The following is a 6,000-nucleotide window of genomic DNA, read 5'->3' as shown; positions in this document are numbered from 1 at the left end:
AATTATCCGTTTTATACGATGGAAAAGCTGTTCTATTTATATCGTATTTTATGCTTCTGGCGTTGACTTCTTTGGCCCTAACTGTTCGATCTGGTGGAACAACGGCCTAGGGTGAAGCCTAGGATGCCCGGAATGTAGAAATGACCATAATTTTCACACTGGTTGCAATTATTCGTTTTATACGATGGAAAAGCTGTGGCATCTTTACTGTATTTTATTCATCCGGGGTTGACTTCTAAGGCCGTAGCTATTAGATGTGGTGGAGCAACGCCCTAGAGTGACGCCTAGGTTGCTGGGAACGTAGAAATGACCATTACTTTCACAATGTTTGCAATTATTCATTTTATACGATGGAAAAGCTTTTGTAGTTATATTGTATTTTATTCTTCTGGCGTTGACTTCTTAGGCCCTAACTATTCGATCTGGTGGAACAACGCCCTAGAGTGAAGACTAGGTTGCCCGGAACATGGAAATGACCATTACTTTTACACTGTTTGCAGTTATTCCTGTCATACGATGGAAAAACTATTGCATCTTTATTGTATTTTATGCTTCTGGCGTTGACTTCTAAGGCCCTAGCTATTCGATTTGGTGGAGCAACGCCCGAGAGTGGAGCCTAGGTTGCCGTGTACGTAGACATGACCATTACTTTCACACTGTTTGCAAATCTACATTATATACGATGGAAAATCTGTTGTATTTATGTTGTGTTTTATGCTTCTGGCGTTGAATTCTTAGGCCCTAACTATTTGATCTGGTGTAGCACCGCCCTAGAGTGAAGCCTAGGTAGCCCGGAACGTAGAAAAGACCATTACCTTCACACTGGTTGCAATTATTCGTCTTATACGATGGAAAAGCTGTTCTATTTATTTTGTGTTTTATGCTTCGGGCGTTGACTTCTAAGGCCCTAACTATTCAATCTGCTGGTGCAACGCCCAAGGGTGAAGCCTATGTTGCCCGGAAAGTAGAAATGACGTTAACTTTCATACTGGTTGCAAATATTCGTTTTATACGATGGAAAAACTGTTCTATTTACTTTGTATTTTATGCTTCGGGCGTTGACTTCTAAGGACCTAACTATTCGATCTGATGGAAAAACGCCCTAGAGTGAAGACTAGGTTGCCCGGAACATGGAAATGACCATTACTTTCACACTGTTTGCAGTTATTCCTGTTATAAGGTGGAAAAACTTTTGCATCTTTATTGTATTTTATGCTTCTGGCGTTGACTTCTAAGGCCCTACCTATTCGGTTTGGTGCAGCAACGCCCGAGAGCGGAGCCTAAGTTGCCCGGTACGTAGAAATCACCATTACTTTCACACTGTTTGCAAATATACATTATATACGATGGAAAATCTGTTGTATTTATGTTGTATTTTATGCTTCTGGCGTCGACTTCTAAGGCCCTATCTATTTGATCTGGTGGAGCACCGCCCTAGAGTGAAGCCTAGGTTGCCCGGAACGTAGAAAAGACCATTACCTTCACACTGTTTTGCAATTATTCCTGTTTTACGATGGAAAGACTGTTGCATCTTTATTGTATTTTATGCTTCTGGCGTTGATTTCTAAGGCCCTAACTATTCGATCTGGTGGTGCAACGCCCTAGGGTGAAGCCTAGGTTGCCCAGAAAGTAGAAATGACCATAACTTTCATAGTGGTTGCGATTATTCGTTTTATACGATGCAAAAACTGTTCTATTTACTTTGTATTTTATGCTTCGGGCGTTGACTTCTAAGGCCCTAACTATTCGATAGGGTGGAGCAACGCCCTAGAGTGCAGCCTAGGTTGCCAGGAACGTAGAAATGACCATAAATTTTACACTGGTAGCAATTATTCGTTTTATACAATGGAAAAACTGTTCTATTTATTTTGTATTTAATGCTTCTGGCGTTGACTTCTAAGGACCTAGCTATTCGATCTGATGGAAAAACGCCCTAGGGTGAAGGCTAGGTTGCCCGGAACGTAGAAATGACCATAACTTTTACACTGGTAGCAATTATTCGTTTTATGCAATGGAAAAACTGTTCTAATTATTTTGCATTTTATGCTTCGGGCGTTGACTTCTAAGGCCCTAACTGATTGACCTGGTGGAGCAACGCCCTAGAGTGAAGCCTAGATTGCCCGGAACGTTGAAATGACCATAACTTTCACACAGGTTGTTATTATTCGTTTGATACAATGGAAAAACTGTTATATTTATATTGTATTTTATTCTTATGGCGTTGAACTCTAAGTCACTAGCTACTCGATCTGGTGGAGCAACGCCCTAAAGTGATACCTAGGTTACCCGGAACGTAGAAATGACCAGTACTTTCACACTGTTTGCAGTTATTCCTGTTATACGGTGGAAAAACTTTTGCATCTTTATTGTATTTTATGCTTCTGGCGTTGACTTCTAGGGCCCTACCTATTCGGTTTGGTGGAGCAACGCCCGAGAGCGGAGCCTAAGTTGCCCGGTACGTAGAAATCACCATTACTTTCACACTGTTTGCAAATATACATTATATACGATGGAAAATCTGTTGTATTTATGTTGTATTTTATGCTTCTGGCGTTGACTTCTAAGGCCCTAACTATTTGATCTGGTGGAGCACCGCCCTAGAGTGAAGCCTAGGTTGCCCGGAACGTAGAAAAGACCATTACCTTCACACTGGTTGCAATTATTCCTGTTTTACGATGGAAAGACTGTTGCATCTTTATTGTATTTTATGCTTCTGGCTTTGATTTCTAAGGCCCTAACTATTCGATCTGGTGGTGCAACGCCCAGGGTGAAGCCTAGGTTGCCCAGAAAGTAGAAATGACCATAACTTTCATACTGGTTGCGATTATTCGTTTTATACGATGCAAAAACTGTTCTATTTACTTTGTATTTTATGCTTCGGGCGTTGACTTCTAAGGACCTAACTATTCGATCTGATGGAAAAACGCCCTAGGGTGAAGCCTAGGTTGCCCGGAACGTAGAAATGACCATAACTTTTACACTGGTAGCAATTATTCGTTTTATGCAATGGAAAAACTTTTCTAATTATTTTGCATTTTATGCTTCGGGCGTTGACTTCTAAGGCCCTAACTGATTGGCCTGGTGGAGCACCGCCCTAGAGTGAAGCCTAGGTTGCCCGGAACGTAGAAAAGACCATTACCTTCACACTGGTTGCAATTATTCCTGCTTTACGATGGAAAGACTGTTGCATCTTTATTGTATTTTATGCTTCTGGCGTTGATTTCTAGGGCCCTAACTATTCGATCTGGTGGTGCAACGCCCTAGGGTGAAGCCTAGGTTGCCCAGAAAGTAGAAATGACAATAACTTTCATACTGGTTGCGATTATTCGTTTTATACGTTGCAAAAACTGTTCTATTTACTTTGTATTTTATGCTTCGGGCGTTGACTTCTAAGGCCCTAACTATTCGATATGGTGGAGCAGCGCCCTAGAGTGCAGCCTAGGTTGCCCGGAACGTAGAAATGACCATAACTTTTACACTGGTAGCAATTATTCGTTTTATACAATGGAAAAACTGTTCTATTTATTTTGTATTTAATGCTTCTGGCGTTGACTTCTAAGGACCTAACTATTCGATCTGACGGAAAAAACGCCCTAGGGTGAAGCCTAGGTTGCCCGGAACGTAGAAATGACCATAACTTTTACACTGGTAGCAATTATTCGTTTTATGCAATGGAAAAACTGTTCTAATTATTTTGCATTTTATGCTTCGGGCGGTGACTTCTAAGGCCCTAACTGATTGACCTGGTGGAGCAACGCTCTAGAGTGAAGCCTAGATTGCCCGGAACGTTGAAATGAGAATAACTTTCACACAGGTTGTTATTATTCGTTTGATACAATGGAAAAACTGTTATATTTATATTGTATTTTATTCTTATGGCGTTGAATTCTAAGTCACTAGCTACTCGATCTGGTGGAGCAACGCCCTAAAGTGATACCTAGGTTACCCGGAACGTAGAAATGACCAGTACTTTCACACTGTTTGCAGTTATTCCTGTTATACGATGGAAAATCTTTTGCATCTTTATTGTATTTTATGCTTCTGGCGTTGACTTCTAAGTCCCTAGCTATTCGATTTGGTGGAGCAACGCCCTAGGGTGGAGCCTAGGTTGCCCGGAACGTAGAAATGACCATTACTTTCAAACTGGTTGGAATTATTCCTGTTATACGATCGAAAAACTGTTGTCTTTTTATTGCATTTTATGCTTCGGGCGTTGGCTTCTAAGGCCCTAACTATTTAGTGTGGTGGGGCAACGCCCTAGAGTGAAGCCTAGGATGCCCGGATAGTAGAAATGACCATAACTTTCACAATGTTTGCAATTATTCATTCTATACGATGAAAACACTGTTGTACATATATTGTATTTTATCCTTCTGGCGTTGAATTCTAAGTCCCTAGCCATTCGATCTATTGGAGCGACGCCCTAGAGTGAAACCTAGGTTGCCCGGAACGTAGAAATGAACATCATTTTCAAACTGGTTGGAATCATTCCTGTTATACGATGGAAAAACTGTTGTACTTTTATTGCATTTTATGCTTCTGGCGTTGACTTCTTAGGGCCTAACTATTCGATCTGGTGGAACAACGCCCTAGAGTGAAGCCTAGGCTGCCCGGAACGTAGAAATGACCATTACTTTCACACTGTTTGCAGTTATTCCTGTTATACGATGGAAAATCTTTTGCATCTTTATTGTATTTTATGCTTCTGGCGTTGACTTCTAAGGCCCTAGCTATTCGATTTGGTGGAGCAACGCCCTAGAGTGTAGCCAAGGTTGCCCGGTACGTAGAAATGACCATTACATTCACACTGCTTGCAATTATCCGTTTTATACGATGGAAAAGCTGCTGTATTTATATCGTATTTTATGGTTCTGGCGTTGACTTCTTAGGCCCTAACTATTCCATCTGGTTGAACAACGCCCTAGGGTGAAGCCTAGGTTGCCCGGAAAGTAGAAATGACCATAACTTTCACACTGGTAGCAATTATTCGTTTTATACGATGCAAAAACTGTTCTATTTATTTTGTGTTTTATGCTTCGGGCGTTGACTTCTAAGGCCCTAACTATTCCATCTGGTGGAACAACGCCCTCGGGTGAAGCCTAGGTTGCGCGTAACGTAGAAATGACCATAACTTTCACACTGGTTGCAATTATTCGTTCTATACGATGGAAAAGCTGTTCTATTTATTTTGTATTTTATGCTTCGGGCGTTGATTTCTAAGGCCCTAACTATTCGATCTGGTGCCGCAACGCCCTAGAGTGAAGCCCAGGTTGCCCGGAACGTAGAAATGACCATAACTTTCACACTGTTTGCAGTTATTCCTGTTATACGATGGAAAAACTTTTGCATCTTTATTGTACTTTATGCTTCTGGCGTTGACTTCTAAGGCCCTAACTATTCAATCTGTTGGTGCAACGCCCTAGGGTGAAACCTAGGTAGCCCAGAAAGTAGAAATGACGTTAACTTTCATACTGGTTTCAATTATTCGTTTTATACGATGGAAAAACTGTTGTATTTATATTGTATTTTATGCTTCGGGCATTGACTTCTAAGGCCCTAGCTATTCAATCTGTTGGAGCAACGCCCTAGGGTGAAGCCTGGGTTGCCCGGAAAGTAGAAATGACAATATCTTTCATCCTGGTTGCAATTATTCGTTTTATATGATGGAAAAACTGTTGTATTTATATAGTGTTTTATGCTTTTGGCGTTGACTTCTTAGGCCCTAACTATTGCATCTGGTGGAACAACGCCCTAGAGTGAAGCCTAGGTTGCCCGGAACGTAGAAATGACCATAACTTCCACAGTGGTTGCAATTATTCGTTTTATACGATGGAAAAGCTGTTGTATTTATATCGTATTTTATGATTCTGGCGTTGAACTCTTAGGCCCTAACTATTCCATCTGGTGGAACAACGCCCTAGGGTGAATCCTAGGTTGCCTGGAACGTAGAAATGACCATCACCTTCACACGAGTTGCAGTTATTCCTGTTATAGGATGGA

This window comes from Calliopsis andreniformis, chromosome 11 (assembly GCF_051401765.1).
Source record: "Calliopsis andreniformis isolate RMS-2024a chromosome 11, iyCalAndr_principal, whole genome shotgun sequence".
Lineage (NCBI taxonomy): Eukaryota > Metazoa > Arthropoda > Insecta > Hymenoptera > Andrenidae > Calliopsis > Calliopsis andreniformis.
Note: the sequence above shows the minus strand (reverse complement) of the source record.